This window comes from Suricata suricatta, chromosome 13 (genome assembly GCF_006229205.1).
Source record: "Suricata suricatta isolate VVHF042 chromosome 13, meerkat_22Aug2017_6uvM2_HiC, whole genome shotgun sequence".
NCBI classification, from domain to species: Eukaryota; Metazoa; Chordata; class Mammalia; order Carnivora; family Herpestidae; genus Suricata; species Suricata suricatta.
Genome location: NC_043712.1, coordinates 22,910,957 through 22,928,215, shown reverse-complemented (window position 1 = coordinate 22,928,215; position 17,259 = coordinate 22,910,957).

Here is a 17,259-nt window from a genome sequence, read left to right as displayed (position 1 = left end):
ATACGATTCTAGTGGGAGGTGCACATTGGTGTTACCTGGGAGCTTTAAACAAGCAAAACACACACACACACACACACACACACACACACACACACACACACACCCAACATAACAGCAACAACCCAGGCCTGTCCAGGCCACACCCGGAGATGGTGATTCAGCACCCTGGGGCGTGGCACAGAATGACCTGCCAGTTGGGAAGCCTTCCAAGGAAGGAGGCAGTCAACGGCCAGAGGAACGGGGTGTTCAGGGAACCTCAAACCTCAGGATGTGCTTCAGAAGCGCAGACTTAGAATACAGGGTCCATGGAATCTGCGCCATTCACTGCAGGATCACAGGAGGAACAGTGGGGCCGTTCCTCGGGACAGCCCAAACTAAGAGCTCATCACACCATGATTCTGGATGGAAAAAACCAAAGGTGATTTCGAACAAGAGCTTCCAGATGAAAATCCGAGGGGCAGATGTGCTAAGAGCAGGCACTGATTCCAAACTGCTCCCAGCCCTCGCAGCTCCAAGTAGCAGGCACAGGCGTGGGGACTGGTGGGACTTATTAACTTGACCATGGTCAACGATGTTCCCAGCAGAGTCATGTGGCCAGCTGACAAGGCGCATCAGTGACCCAGGAGAGACACTTTTTCCTCTGCACATCGATCTCTGCTCTATAAAAGGGCTTGGAACCTAACAATGTCACAAATAGGAACTTCATGAAAGTCACAGAGATGTTCTCCCCACAACTGTTCCTAAAGCATACCTTGAAAAGAGCAAGCCTCAGGATGAATAGCCACATAATTGAGCCATGCGGGGCTTTCAGACTGTCTTGAAATTCTATCTTACAGTCCGGTCAAGACAATGGAGGCTGACTGCCTGCCCAGGTTCCTGCAGCACAGCAATCGAGGAACCCGGGGTTTCTATGGCTTCCTTTAGAAGCCTCTTCATTCTAAACAAAGCCGCAACCCAACCAGGAGCTCGCTGGCCTCCCCAGGCACAAGCAATTACAGTTGCAGCTGATGCACTTTACAATATGGAAGCCATGCCTGCTCTCTGTATTTTTAAATTTTTTTAATGTTTTTCAATTTATTTTTGAGAAACAGCATGAGCGCAGGGAAGGGACAGAGACAGAGGGAGACACAGAATCTGAAGACAGGCACCAGGCTCTGAGCTAGCTGTCAGCACAGAGCCCGATGTGGGGCTCGAACCCACAAACCACGAGATCATGACCTGAGCCAAAGTCAGATGCTTAACCGACTGAGTCACCCAGGCGCCCCTGCTCTCTATTTTTAAAGTCAAAATCAATCAGTCATGGCTTCAGTATCCATTCTGCGCAACAGAGGCTCCACTGGGACTATTGATTTTTATCAGATGGTGCTTGCAAGACGTACAGGAAGAGGTGACATCTCCCTCCCTTAGTGCACAGTGGGGCCCAAGTGCCTACCAGGAGTGTGAGTTAACACCTGGTGGGACATATACTAGGTACTCAATAAAACGCATTTTATTACCAATGCTAAGCTACTTATACACACACACACACACACTAACACACACACACACACATATATTTTTTAATGTTTATTTATTTTTGAGAGAGAGTGTGACCAGGGGAGAGGAAGAGAAGAGGGAGACACAAAATCCAAAGCAGGCTGCAGGCTCTGAGCTGTCAACACAGAATCTGACCTGGGTCTCGAACTCACGAACCGTGAGATAAAGACCTGGGCTAACGTTGGATGCTTAACCGACCAAGTCACCCAGGTGCCCCAACAATGCCGTGCTTCTAATGCCATCAGGTGCTGCCTAGAATCTGGATTTTGTAGCCAATCCTGATTTCAAATACCATGTACAGATGTTCTGGTTCTTAAAATTTTATTTCAGTAGAGACAGCCTGTGAGGTTAAGAGATAAAATAGGTACGTGACGTACCTCTGAGCTGCTCTACAAACACAGGTCCCAGAAGCAGGAGCACATGGCCTGGGATGTGGCAATTCGTGGCATGTGGGACACCTGAGCCCTCGTGGGTGGGGTTGGGTGACAAGGCTTCAACCATTATTCTTTCTGGGCTCCCTGTCTGAGCTGGGGACGGGGGAGAGGTGAGCCTTTATTTCCTAAGGGTCTACGTGCTGACCTGGGGAACTCTGTTCTTTTATAGGCACGTGAACCACAGACAGAAGGAAGAGGACTATACTCTTCTCCATTAGAGAAAAAAAGAAGTCCATGTTGGCCATTTCATTTTTTTAAAGTTTATCTATTTTGAGAGACAAAGCAAGAGAGGGGCAGAGAGAGAGGGAGGGAGAGAGAATCCCAAGTAGGCTCCACACTGTCAGCACAGAGCTCGACAAGGGTTCAAGCCCACGAACTGTGAGCTCATGACCTGAGCCGAAATCAAAGAGTCCCAGGCTTAACTGACTGAGCCACCCAGGCACCCCCATTTTAGTCATTTTAAAAGAAAATGTTCAGGTTACTTCATACCCTGGTTTTCAAAAACAAGAACTTAAGACTTAAAAAAAATTTTTTGTTTTAACGCTTCTTTATTAGTGAGAGACAGACAGACAAAGAGCATGAGCAGGGGATGGGCAGAGAAAAAGAGGGAGACACAGAAACTGAAACAGGCTCCAGCTCTGAGCTGGCAGCACAGAGCCAGGGCTTGAACCCACAAACTACACTTAACCGGCTGAGCCACCCAGGCGCCCCAAGAGCTTAGACTTCTAACTCAAGAATGCAAGTTTCAGTTAGAAGAAAAAAAAAAGCAGTTCTGATTTATTAACATCTAATTTGTGAGTAAAAGCTACAAATGAACCACAGGTGGCTCAACACAGGACCTCAGACTGACTAATATCAAGCCGGCCTAGGCCAATGCTACCACCTAGTGGCCATCAGAGGAACACGCTGCACCTCCTACCCTATGACTTTCTTCTACTTCCTTTCTGGAGAGAAACAGGCACAGCTTTACCTTACTCCCTTTTCTTATCACAGTTTAACTTCAAAAAAATCTCTCACAGTACATAAGGCCTTCTCTGAAGCCCACGTTCCTCCTTATCCCTAACTCCTCTTCCTTAGGGAACTCAGGAGAGGTTTTTCTTGGTGGGGTGTTGGGTGGGAGGGATATTTATGAGCCCCAACAGATGCCTGATCAGTTAGAGAGGGATGTCTCTAGCACAGAAAATAAACATCATGTACAATCAGCCATGCTAGAGAGATGACTCATCAAATACCAATATTGCTTTCTCCATCTTTCCATTGTAAATACATGCACTCAGGCTGCATTCTGGGCTAACCACATCTCCAGGGAGAAGATGCACATCACTCACGACTTTACTGCATCTGGGCAGGAAAACACAAACCTCTTTCTGAGTGCTGACTTCGCGCTGCACAGGATAGCTTCTAGTTCTAGTCTGTTGTATGGCCAGGTTGACGTGTTCCTTAAACTCCTCAGAAGTGGGATATTCCCTTCTAAAGATTTATAAACATCTGGATGGAGATTTATTTGTTAAGCTCTAGATTAAAATCAGATCAAACTGTAAGAATGTATGCTTAGTAATTAAGCTGCTAACAAAGAAACAGTGGTTAAAATGAGACTTTTTAAACCAAAGGCTTAAATAAACCTTTAATGTGCTTAATTTAATCATCTGGGGGCCCTGCTAAAATAGATTCCTGGGCACCACCTACAGAAATTATGGTTTGGTAGGGCTCGAAAAAAACTGCATTTTAAAGTTAATTTTTGGGGGCACCTGGGTGGTTCAGTTGGATGAGCGTCTGGCTTTAGCTCAGGTCATGATCTCGCGGTTCGTGGGTTCGAGCCCCGCGTCAGGCTCTGTGCTGACAGCTCAGAGCCTGGAGCCTGCTTCAGAGTCTGTGTCTCCCACTCTCTCTGACCCTCCCCGGCTCATGCTGTCTCTGTCTCTCAAAAATAAATAAAAAACAGGGGCACCTTGGTGGCTCAGTCGGTTGGGTGTCCGGCTTCGGCTCAGGTCATGATCTCACGTTCGTGGGTCTGAGCCCTGCGTCGGGCTCTGTGCTGACAGCTAGCTCACAGCCCGGAGCCTGCTTCGGATTCTGCGTCTCCCTCTCTCTCTGACCCTCCCCTGCTCGTGCTGTCTCTCTCTCTCTGTCTCACAAAAATAAATAAAAAACATTAAAAAATAAATAAATAAATAAATAACATAAAAAAAATTAAAAAGTTCATTTCAAGCCACAGTGTAATTATTTTACTGGGGCTTTTTAACACTGATAAAAGCACTTAATGTAACATACAGCCCATATTAAAGTTTTGCAAATTGTTCCAATGATGTCCTTTCTTTCTTTTCTCCTGATCCAGGATCCAAACCAGGACCTTGCCATTGTGTTGTCAGACTGAAGTTGCATTTTTAAAAACATTTTTTAAATGTTTTATTTATTTTTGAGACAGAGAGAGACAGAGCATGAGTGGGCAGGGGCAGAGAGAGAGAGGGAGACACAGAATCAGAAACAGGCTCCAGGCTCTGAGCTGTCAGCACAGAGCCCGATGCGGGGCTCGAACCCACGAATGTGAGATCATGACCTGAGCCGAAGTCGGAGGTTTGACTGACTGAGCCACCCAGGCGCCCCTGAAGTTGCATTTTTAATACGCATCCTCAGGGGACTCAGACACAGTGGGTCTGAGCACCATGCAGTGGGAAACACTCAACCAGCTGACCCAGGGTTCCTTTCGGTTTTGACCGTATTTGTCTACAGCCCGCCACTTGGTTAGGTCAGCCCCTGACGTCAGTTTTCCTACATTACAAATCACTTCCCAGAACTAAAAGGCCCTTCTGTAGCTTAGCAGCTGTCCCCTCACTTAGTCTGGGGAAGCACTTCCTAAGACACTGCTGAAGTAGCACAGACTTTCCAGTCAGCGCTGGGATTAGCTCTGTTGTCATAACAGAGGGAGAAAGCAACACGAAAATAACGTTAGTTCAACAGGGGTTCTACGACTTGATATTATGTAACCAGGGGTCTTGGCGTGTTCACCCAAATTAGTTCACATCTTTCACAGACAGGGATTCCTAACAATACGTAATAGTTGTAAAAAAGGCAGCAGGGTACTTCTGTCACGTACTTTCTCAGAAATGAGGGACAGTCAACTACAATCGTGGTGAGGAAGGAAAGAGACAGAGGGAAAAGAGATACATACATTTTGTGATTAGGCTTTGCAAAAGTTATTAATGAAACTCAGCCCTACCAATTAGTGATTTTACTTCTCATTTGTAAAATACTTATATATTTACAAAAACACTCTGTATATATATACTATTTTACTTTATTAATTTTAAGTTATGTGTATCTGATAAAATTACAGCGGGGCACTCAGGTGGCTCAGCTGGTTAAGTGTCCAACTCTTAGTTTGGGGCCAGGTCATGATCTCATGGTTCATCGGTTCAAGCCCCACATCAGGCTCTGCACATCAGTGTACTGGAGCCTGTTAGGAATTGTCTCTCTCTCTCTCTCTCTCTCTCTCTCTCTCTCTCTCTCTCTTCCTGCCCCTCTCCTGCTCACTCTCTCTCTTTCTCAAAAAAAAACAAAACAAAACAAAAAAAACCATACAACTGGTACAGGAAATTGAATTTTCCTCATGATTAATATCCATAAATTTATGAATACTACTTTCTGGCAATAACCACCCCCCTCCCTCTGTATTTGCCTTTTTAATATCCAAAGTACTACACTGCCTAACAAAACAAAGATAAATATACTGACTTCTTTTAAAACCTAGTTTATAATGTAAACAATCATGATGAACATTTCTAGATTAGAAAAAATCTATTAAGGATGACATGTTCACATTGCTAATTCAATGTTACAGCCAACGCACTAAGTTTTCAGCACAGAGGCTCAGGACAAATTAATTTTTAAACAGCATTTTTAAAGCTTAAAGTCTGTTTATGAAAGTAACAATCGCAATACTCTGGTTTCTCTTCAGATCATATACATCTTTTGCCCTTTTGAAAGTAATAATTGCAGCCGACAATGGAAGTATTGGGTGCACAAGACTTATTTTTAATTTGGGCATGCATATATAAAAGTATTTAATATCTAATTTAGAAGAAAAGATGCTTCTGGGAGTACATTTATGAAAGTTTTTAACTCTCACATTTCACATTATTTGCCACCACACGGGAGAAAACGCTCATGCAGGTCACTTCAATAGCACAGCTCACTACTCAAATTATCTTGCGATTATTAATCCAAACACTCCAGACGTGCAGTCTTGGGATCAAATCATTTGTTCCAAAGCTCCTGTAATTTGTTCAGGGAGCGGATCTCCGACTAGAGCCCCCGGGAAGCAGGACGGGGTAATCCGTAGGATTAGGTGTTTTCAGACAGAGACCCGTAATTAGCGTGCCCTCATTCGCCTACAACTCCAAAATGCCAAATAGTTTTCTTATTCTGGAGTCGGGGTTTATTTATAGGTTCAACACCATGACACTTGCAAAACTCACAAGATAAGAAAGTTGTACTTGATACTGGGAGATAACAAGAAGTAGTTTCAAGCTCCCTGAAGGGCAAGATAAAGAACTGTGTGAGGGCTGCCAACCGTTTTGGGAAAGATGCGACGTTCTTCTAAAGAGAAGCCAACCTCTTAGGTTCCATGAGCCAAGTTTCCGGGGTGGTGAGAAGCTGGGAACTCGACACGCAGTCTGCCCTAGCGATGAGAACACTCACATTACACTCACGGAGTCTATTAGATGAAGTCATCGCCACCCCCCTCCTTTTTCTTGAAGTCTCACAGAGGGAAGAACCAGAAATCCTAAGGGCACAGCTCTCAACAAGCCTGGCAGGAGACGCCCCCCACCCCGCACGATGCCCCCATCCAAACATGCTTCCCCCAGAGGTGACTATTCTTCTAACTTTTAACACCATCTTCATGTGATTTTTTTTTTTAAAGTAAACCCTACTCCCAACATGGGGCTTGAACTTATGACCCCAAGATCAAGAGCTGCATGTTCTACCGACTGCGCCAGACAGGTGCCCCTTCATGAGATTTTTTTTTTTTTTTCTGAGTAGGCTTCACACCAAGCTCAGAGCCCAATGTGGAGCTTGAACTCATGACCCTGAGATCAAGACCTGAGCTGAGATCAAGAGTCAAAGGCTTAAATGACTGAGTCAGCCTGGTGCCCCTCTTCATGTGATTTTTCTTTTTTTCTTTTTTTATTTTTTGAGCGAGAGAGAGAGCATGAGCAGGGGAGTGGCAGAGAGCGACAGGGGGACACAGAATCTGAAGCAGGCTCCAGGTTCTGAGCTGTCAGCACAGAGCCCAATGTGGGGCTCGAACCCAGGGACGATGAGATCATGGCCTGAGCCGAAGTTGGATGCTTAACTGATTGAGCCACCCAGAAGCCCCATCATGAGATTTTTTAAGTGAGACTTTTAAAGTTTTTTCTCTACTGTTTAGGAAAGGTCACCCCGGTGCAGTGGTACACCACACCCCTGCCCCAAGTTCCCCAGAACTCTGCCCCCTCAGGGCTGTGTGCAGGACCACGTGGGTGCTTCGGCCGTCGGTGCAGCACGGGCTGCGGATGTGGTCCCCCCAGTGCGGCTCTAAACAGTGTCTGGTGAACTTCTCCCATCAAAAAGTCCCCTCGGGGAACCCAGAAACTTCAGAGGTCAGCAGACCTGCCTCCTGGAGGGAACAGAGCAGGGGACACACTCCAGCCCTTGGAGCGACTGAACCAGACCGCCTGGAGGGAAAGGACTCCAGGACGTCCGGCCAGACAAGCTGTCCCCATATCCTCCCAACAACTGGCCGAAGTCCCACACTGGACTAGGACTACAATTTCACAGACCCTTGATCTTGGTTATGATTACTCTTAGCCTTTAGCAAAGGCGTTCTGGACCATTTATTCAATATTCATTTACTAGGCACCTGCTCTGGGTCACGCTGGGGGATGGGGTGCACAGAGGTGCCTGGAGTTTCAGGATCTAAGGGAGATGAACACCCAGGGTGCCGGAGGATCAGGAGGAGCGGTCCTAACCTGACCGGCAAGGGCAGTGACACCAGGTCACAAAGGTGTCACGGGGAACCTTGCAGGATAAAAGGAAGTTGCCCAGATAGGTAGAAGGGGCTTCCCACACGGAAGGAGAGAGACTTAGCAGGAGTGTCTAGAGATACCTCAGGGAGCAGAAGATTTGGTGCTTCAAAAATCCAAGCAGCCACCCCAAAGGATACGGTGTGAGGCTGTGAGAAGGTCAGCAGCAATGGCATCCCCGTGGGCTGGAACCCCAGTTTAACCACTTAGTGGCTGTGTGAACTTAGAAATCACTCCCCCTTTTCCTTGCCTACAAAACAGGGGAAAAGGATTTTCTATGCTCTCCAAGGTTTTAAGCACTGAGTATGTGCAAATTAACTGGCACCTAGCAGGATCCAATCAATGGGACGTATGACTACTGTCATTAGACTGGGTTGTTTAGACCCCAAGGGTTCAAATCAGCGAAAGACGAAAGGAACAGATTTCCCTTTAACAGAAGGAGGAGCTTTGGAACAGTCAAGGCTGCACAAATAGGGAAGGGACTGCGTCAGGAGAGAGGGAGCTCCCTGTCACTAGAGGTGATCAAGCAGAGAAGCTGGCCAAGACCTTTGGTGAGAAGGCTGCAGAGGGCAGGCCAGCTCTGGAGGCGGTGGGATGGGTGTCCGCTGAGCTCCCAAGACCAAGACTCCATTATGACTTCTGTTTGAACGGTGCCAAGGTTAAGTTCCTGTACATGAAAGCCACTCAAAGCAGCACTGTTCAAAATGAGATTCCTTATACGCAGGACTTCTCATGGGAAAGAATTCTAAATGAGAACTTCATTCTTGGAAAAAAAAAAAAAACTAGAATGGCCCACCACTGAAACAGGGGATAAAAGAATATGAATGGAGAAAAAGCAATACATAAAGTCCAAAATATAGACAGCGAGTATGTTTTATATTGAGCTATTTCTACCTAAAATTCAGCCACCCGTCTCTTTCCATTCTCTCCCTCTGGAGAGTTCCATGAGGCCCCAAACAGACGGGAAAACAGGATGGAATAAATGTACTCTACAGGGACATGAATCGAGTTGCATAAACTTTACAAAAATACTGTGCTAATATTTGCCCTCGGGGCCCAGACACGCCCATTTGGGTGTCGGTCCATGATATTTCTATGCTGGGCCCCAGCCCCCACCCCTTTACAGCCAAAAGCAGCAGAAGCCTTCAGAAAAGAAAACAGCTAAAGTCACTTTGAAAGGTTTGAGATGTGCTAATCGCAACTCAGCCCAGCCAAGGAGCTGGAATCTCACAACAGGCCCATCCCGCCAGCTTTGTTCCTGCCAACGAGTCTGAAGCCAGTGGCAGCCTGGCCAGAGAAACCCAATCCTCCCCACCAGCAGCCCTCACCATGATTTTTATCTCAAGGAAACCCAGAAAAATACCCTCCAACCCTGAGCCCCCACTGACAGCATCACCCTATGTGTCACTAACCAGCCAAGGAACTTGGGGAGCCGCTGCTCCATTTTTCTTTACTTTTCACTGGCTTGCTTTCTTTGATTTCCCAGCCTAGAGCCCTCGGAAGGCTCCTTCCGGCTTTAAAATCCCCTGCCTGTAAGGTTTTAACCCAAGGGGCCATCTCCGGATATATGAAGGATAGTAACCAGTCTCTCCAGAAACCAAGACAAGATGTATTCTTATGTAGCCTAGTCAGACCTCCAGGGCTTTATGACTTGGTGAGATGGAGTCAGACAATGAATGAGAAGAAAGGGCACCGACTCTAATAAAGACAGAAAGGCATGCCAAAATGCTAATAGGAGGAACCGTGTTGAGGAATATTTGAATACAAATAATGTATCTTGTTGCTGCCATTGTTACATTTGCTCATAGTGAGGCGTTCCACATGCTAGGAGCCAGGAATACAAAAATACAGTCCAGTCTCTACTTTCAAGGAGTGCAGAGGTAGAGTAACACCACTGCCAGGTGGGGGTAGGAGTGGGGGTCCTGGTGGCCAGGGCCCGTTGGAAGCCTGAAGGAATAAGCCAGACCTGAGTTCCAGTCTCTGCTTGGCCACTCCCAACACGACAGGACGTTGGTCGAGTGAACTCTGAAAGTCCGGTTTCGGCACATGTAATGAATTCAGAGGAGCAGGGCCCTCCTGCCCGTCTCACGCACACACTCACCACCAGCTGCTGTGAGTGCCCATTCTCCCACCTCACTCCTAGTCCCTGGGCCATTGCCACCCCCAGGCTCCCCGTCCTGAGGAATAGCCAAGGGTCCTCCAAGGTTTCAGAGGTGTCCAAATACTCTCGGCCCATTACTCCTGATTCCATTCACTCTCACTGAGCCTGGCGGGCATCATCCCTGTTCCTGTTTTACAGATTGGTAGGTTAGACTCTAAGAGCCATGCCCGAGTCAAACAGCTGGCCTCCAAATGGGGCGATGATCCCAAGCTCTGTGTAGGGCATCACACACCTGCCCACTGAGTCCACCGGCCCACATGACTGGGAAGGGAGATGAATTACAGGTGATTCACTGGAGGGGAAAAAGGTCCCACTTAATCACTACCGTCTCTGTAATTTCCTGACTAAAGGTATGTTCTTACCTTTTGAGATAATCTTTGTAAACACTCCCCACAGCTCACATGTTGGCAGATTTCCTCTTAAGGAGGAAATGGCTCAGAAAACCTCCCCCCCGCCATTTAATTCTGCAATACCTGAGTAACGACTTGGGTATTTATTACTGTATTCCCTCTGTTCTAAGATGACACAATTAACAGGTGTTTCAAAAAAAGAAAAATTTGTAGAAAAAATTTCAAGTAGAGAAAAGTTAAAATGTGGCACACATCTCTCAGAGTTGAGGAAGTGTAGTAAATGACTTCCTCTTGTTCTTTGGAAAAGGTGTGGGCTGGAGTGTGTGCGCAGGACATCTGAAGGCACTTCGAGGCCTCCAGGCAGCCACCCTGGGTTAATTATTAGCAGTTGGAGAACAGGAATAGGTCACCTCCTTTCTTGAGGCCAAGCGCTCAGTTTGGCCTCAGGCCTCTCCGACCTGTGACCAATAGCTCTCCCTCCAGGGAGATCCTGAGAGGGGGCATGCCAGCCCCAGAGCTGGCCAGGTCCCCCCTCCAGGCATCCTAGGACTTGGAGGACTCAGGATGGGGGAGCCCAGATTCACTGCAGCCCTCAAAAGGCTGGACTTCTCAGTGAACTTGAGCTCAACTAGACCTTTTCCCCTTTACCTTCACAGGAGGGCGCTAAGCCAAGGATCTCCTGAGGACAGCCACGGGTGGGGACCTGAGGTGTGCCGGCCACAGAGCATCTACACCTCGCTGTTCTTTCCACGAGCTGGGCGAGGTACACGGGCTGTGCAGAACCTCACTCCGGGCTGGGAAAGGCATGCTGGCCCCAATCACCCACAGGTAGCTGGCACAGGAGGGGAAGGAGAGGGCGGGAAGGCAGAGGAGGGGTGCGCGGGGCGTGCTCTGATCCGTACACATCAGATGACACATGCCAGCCCACACTGTGGTCTGGATTGGGGGCATTTTTTTCCAAGTTGTACTCGTTCCTACTATCCCACTGTGAAACATTTGTCCAGGAATTTCAAACAATTCACTGGCAGTTTTTGTTACTATGGTTTACGATAGTTCACCTGGCCAGGTGTCCAGATGATTTCTAACGAGTAGGGCTCCAACTTCCAAAAGATCCCATTGGAAACATGAAAAGGGAAGAAGGAGCAAGGGACCAAGGACGGTCACAAGTGTCAGGGAAGTGGGGCCTAGGACCCCCACCCACCCCTCCTGGAGGAAAATGGCAAAATAGGTGAGCAGGTGACTGATGAGGATTTGGGCAAAAACACCAGATGTTCTCTTTTTGGCCTTTTCTACTAGACAGGGCAATCTTTTTATACTTGGGAAGGTTACAATTAAAGAGGACTGAGGGCATCTCCTATGACCCGCACTCCACACCTGTTACCTCATTTGATTTTGACATCAAAAGACAATGAGGCTGGGGCGCCTGGGTGGCTCAGTCGGCTGAGCGTCAGGCTTCAGCTCAGGTCATGATCTCACGGTTTGAGGGTTCGAGCCCCGCGTCGGGCTCTATGCTGACAGCTAGCTCAGAGCCTGGAGCCTGCTTTGGATTCTGTGTCTCCTTCTCTCTCTGACCCTCCCCTGCTCGCACTGTCTCTGTCTCTTAAAAATAAATAAAAACCATAAAAAAAAAAGACAATGAGGCTGAAGGCGGCAAGGAAGGTACCTGAGGTGACTCAGGGAGGACAGAAATCAAACCCAGTGGCTCCTGGCAGTCACGTTCCTCCCAAATCTCAGTTTCGCTGGGTCTTTCTTGTGGTAAAACAAGTAGAACTCAAAACCTGCCATTTTAACCATTTGAAAGCATACAGTTCAGTGGCATTAATTCCATTCACAATGTTGTGCAACCATCACCAGAACGTCCAAAACTTTTTTGTCACTCCAAACAGAAACTCTGTACCCATTAAGCAATAGCTCGTTACTCCTTTCCTCCCCCAATCTTTGGCAATCTCGACTTTGTCTCTATGAATTCACCTATCCTAGGTGTTTTATATAGGTGGAATTAGACAATCTTTGTCCTTTTGTGTCTTATTCACTTAGCATAATGTCTTCAAGGTTCATCCATACCATACTGTACTGTGTCAGAATGCCTTTCCTTTTATTATTAAAAAAATTTTTAAGGTTTATTCATTTTTCAGAGACAGAGGGAGACAAAGAATGAGTGGGGAAGGGGCAGAGAGAGAGGGAGACACAGAATCCAAAGCAGGCTCCAGGCTCTGAGCTGTCAGCACAGAGCCTAATATAGGGCTTGAACTCACAGACTGTGAGATCATGACCTGAGCTGAAGTGGGACACTTAACCTATGAGCCACCCAGGCACCCCAGAATGCCATTCCTTTCTTAAGGCTGAATAATATACCATTGTACAGAGACACCACATTTTGTTCACCTATTTGTTGGACACTCGGGTGGTTTTCCATTTGGCTATTGTGAATAGCGCTGCAATTAACATCTCTGTGCATGCATTTAGTCGAGCTGGTTTTCAATTCTCTTGGGTATGTCTCTCGGAGTGGAACACTGGGACATGGCAATTCTATGTTTAGTTTCTTGAGGACACCAGGCTTTTCTACGGAGGCTGCACCATTTTACATCCCCATCAGCAACAGAAGAGGGTTCCAATTTCTCTACAACTGTACCCATACTTTTTACGCTTTTTTGATGACAGCCATCCCAGGAGTTGAGAAGTGATAGCTCACTGTGGTTTTGATTTGCAATTCCCTGATGACTAATGATGTCGAGCATCTCTTCATGTGCTTATTAGGCACTTGTAGATCTTCAGACATGTCTATTCTAGTCCTCTGCCCATATTTTTAATTGGGTTATCTTAATTTGGGTTGTTGAATTATAGGAGTTCTTCTTCCTGAATAAATCCTTAGCAGATATAGGATTTGCAAGTATTTTCTCCTAATCTGTAGGTTGTCTTTTCTTTCTTGATAATGTCCTTTGATGTACAAAAGTTTTCATTAATGAATTTATTTATTTTGAGAGAGAGAAAGAGAGTACAAGCAGGGGAGGGCCGGCGAAAGAGGGAGAGTGAGGATCCTAAAGCAGGCTCCACACTGACAGCGCAGAGCCCTGTGAGGAGCTTGAACTCACAAACAGTGAGATCATGACCTGAGCTGAAACCAAGACTTGAACACTTAACCAACCGAGCCACCAGGGTGCCCCCAAAATTTTTAATTTTGATGAAGTCCAATTTATCTACTATTCTTTTGCTTGTGTTTTCTTATCATAACCAAGAACCCATTGCTAAACCCAAGGTCATGAAGATTTTACTCTTCCCTCCACACCACCTCCCTCAGTGAATTTTATGACTTTGGCTCTTATAATTAGGTCATTAGATCCATTTTGAGTTAATTTTTGTATATGGTATGAGGTAGGGATTTTCCTGGCCTTTCCCCCCCCAATCTGTTTTGAAAGAGTGAGAGAGAGAGAGAGAGAGAGAGAGAGAGAGAGAGAGCGCGAGCATGCAAGCACGGAGAAGGAATAGAGAGAAAGGGAGAGTGAGCATCCCAAGCAGGTTCCATGCTGCACAGAGCCCGACCTAGGGCTCGATTCCACAAAATGTGAGATTGTGACCTGAAGTAAAATCAAGAGCTGGATGCTTAACTAACTGAGCCACCCAGGCGTCCCTGTCCTGGCTTTTCTGACCAGGTCCCTCGGACCCTGATCCTCTAGCAGAGCTAGCTAGCACTGTTGCACTAGACCATGAACTCCATGAAGGCAGACTCTAGGTCTCTTAGAAATCACCACTGTGCTGCAGGCAGCTCAGTGTCTGGTACTCATTAGGCGCTTGAAAGCTGCGAGATGGATGGATGGGTGAATGAATGGATAAGCCACTGGGGGCATGCTCCACCGCACCTGCTTACCACGACTAACTGACAGACCACAAGCCCCCACAGCTGACTGAGCAACTCTTGTTGGTAACAAATAAATGACAGGCTAACCTTATTAAGAGCTAAATGTCTTTCAACAATTCATTTACATACTCCAATCAGTTAACTGAAAATGACCCAAGTTCTAACTAATGTTTAACGAAGTCCCAGCCCTGGAAAGCTCATCATTTCCTCACCAATCTCCTAGCTCAAGTCCCTCAGGACACAGATGAGAAGACCCAGGAGCCAACAAAGGCAGTGACTTCCCAGAGCCTGGGTTTCAACTCCCAGAGTTTTCCCCACCAAACACAGACCTCCGTGATCACCCACTGTAGATAAGCAACAGAAAGGTATGAGGTTAGTCTGAATTGCTTCAGATGGCAGCAGCGGCCCTCCGGCTCCAAAGCCTCCCAATGAAAAAACGAACCCTGAGTCCCCGATGTCATGATGCTCTAAGGACCATGTCCTGCCCTCCTCGCACAGCACCTCACTGCTCTCACTCTGCCCCCCTGCCCGTTCCCAAGTTATGCCAAGCTCATTCCCAGCTCTCTCTCTACGTGTCTGCTCCAATCTTACCCAACAGCGAGGTCTTCCTGTCACTCTGTATGTCCCTTACTCAGTATTTCTCCTTGCCATTGATCACCATCAGACATATTAAATATTTGTTGTCTCCTCCCAATTCCCACACCCCTAACTCCTAGTGGAATGGTAGTTCCTCACAAGGCAGGGACTTTATTAGTTACCTGCTGTATCCCTCACCCCCCGACTAGTGCCTAGCATGCATGCAGTACTCCAGAGATGTCTGTGGAATGCGTGGAGGGAGAGGAAGATGGGGAGCACGATTCTCAGTAAGTCTCATACCGCCTAGCATTACAGAGGGAGAGTGCAAACTCCTGGTGAGCAGTGACTGGACCCTGCAGCCACGGAGGCCTGCAAGCTTACTTCTGGACCCACAGGCCGGCCCTGCTGACTGGGGCAGGCAGGGCTGGGACTCCTACCGGGCTCAGTCAAGCCGGAGATGCCGGCAGCTGTCCCACTGCTGACCCGGCCACCGAAAATGGACTCTTTCGCCACAGGCACTTAATAAATGCTTGTGAGTCGCACACAGGGATGAGTGGACAAACAACTAATGTACACAGGGCTGACACCTGCACTTTCAGAAAGCTTGTGTCAGCGATAAGAACAGGTCATCCAACAATGCAGGGAGCCGGTCTAATTCCATTTCTAGGAACCCACTGTCGGGATACAGCTAGACATGAGACCGATGCATTTGCGGAGACTGTCCTCTAAGCAATACTTCACATTGAGAATTACAACCCAAAAAGCTAACTTCCAACTGGAGAGGGCCCAGCTAAATAAATCACCAAACAGCCACCGAGGAAGACTTCATGAGGACATAGTGACATAATGGGAAATACTAGAATAGTAAATTAAAAAGGCTGGTTCTGAAATTGTATCTACAGTGAACACAACTATTTAAGGCAATTAATTATAAAGGAACTCAAGATCATAAATATAATTGATAGTATCTTCCTATCCTTTCAACCTTTCTGGATTTCCTGAATTATAATGAGCAATAATGAGTTTGAAAAAATCAAACTATGAAACTTAAAAAAAAAGGCTGTCACCTCATATTTTATTGGCCCCCAGGGTGTGTAACTACTTAAACCTCTGCCTGGCCACCTCCTCTCCAGTTTCTGCATTCACCTCTCCCTGCTTCTTCCTCTCCCTTTGGCCCCAGCTGCTCGCCTAACCCCACTGCCAGCCCCACACTCGCACTAGGGCCTTGTCAGCATCGCCAGCAAGCACTCCCCCCACCCAGCCCCCACCCAAATCCCCCACTCCAGGGCTGAGCCGTCCTACCAACACTCTCCGGGCCCACAGACCCCAAGCTCGCTCCTTAGTCCCAGCTCTGCGGCTCTGACCAAGTTACTAAACCTCTCTCTCTCTCTCCCTCCCTCTCCCTCCCCCCACCTCTGAGATGCCTTTTCCAACTCAGAGAATTGAGGCTGACCTCACTCATGGGAGCCTCTGAAGGCCCAGGGAGCTAACAGACCCCACGTTACAGGGAGCAAGGAGACACCCCGGACCACCCAGGGACTTCTTAAGGGGAGGGTCAGTGTGCTAATGCCTCTGTGCTCTGGCCCTGCCTTGTGTGGAGTCTCAATCTGCTGGTTCTACTTAGGCTCATGAAGCTGGAATTCCAAATCCTCTACCTGCCTCCGTCTGGGCACGTGTCCTCTCCTGAAGGGTAAAGAAGCAGGTGTGCGCTTCAATCTCAGATCAACACAACGGCTGCTGGGCTGAAATTCCTATCTCCCTGGTTGAACCCTCCGATACTTTAGAGACGCACAGCCCAAGTCTCGCTGAGAGCTGGTGCCCAAATCTCCAGGAGCGGCCCCGCCTAGGCCTCATTCTACCTTCAGAAGACATTCCCGGCCTTTTACTTAAGACCCTGATGCCTCCTTAAACCATCTTCACTCCTCCACACCAACATTCTCCCACCACCCCAGCTCAGCGCTTGCTTCTCCTGCTCCTTCAGTCACAGGGATTAGCAAGTTCTTCCCTCGGAAACATTCTGCATTCATCCACCTCTGATGCCTGAGGCGCTTTAGGAGCCCCACCTGCGGCCAGGCTCCAAGGCAGGTGCTGGGGTTCAGGTGAGTCAGAGACTGTCTCAGCTTCCTGCTCTCTGGAACTCATCAGCTGCCCAGAGACAGAAATGCATGAATAATCTAATATTCGCCTTCCAGTGTGGTTAGTGCCAGGAAGACAGCTGTGGGCCCTGTCTAGGCTGTGACCACAGCTCAGCCCGGGACGAAAAATGCTTTGAAGGGAATTCTTG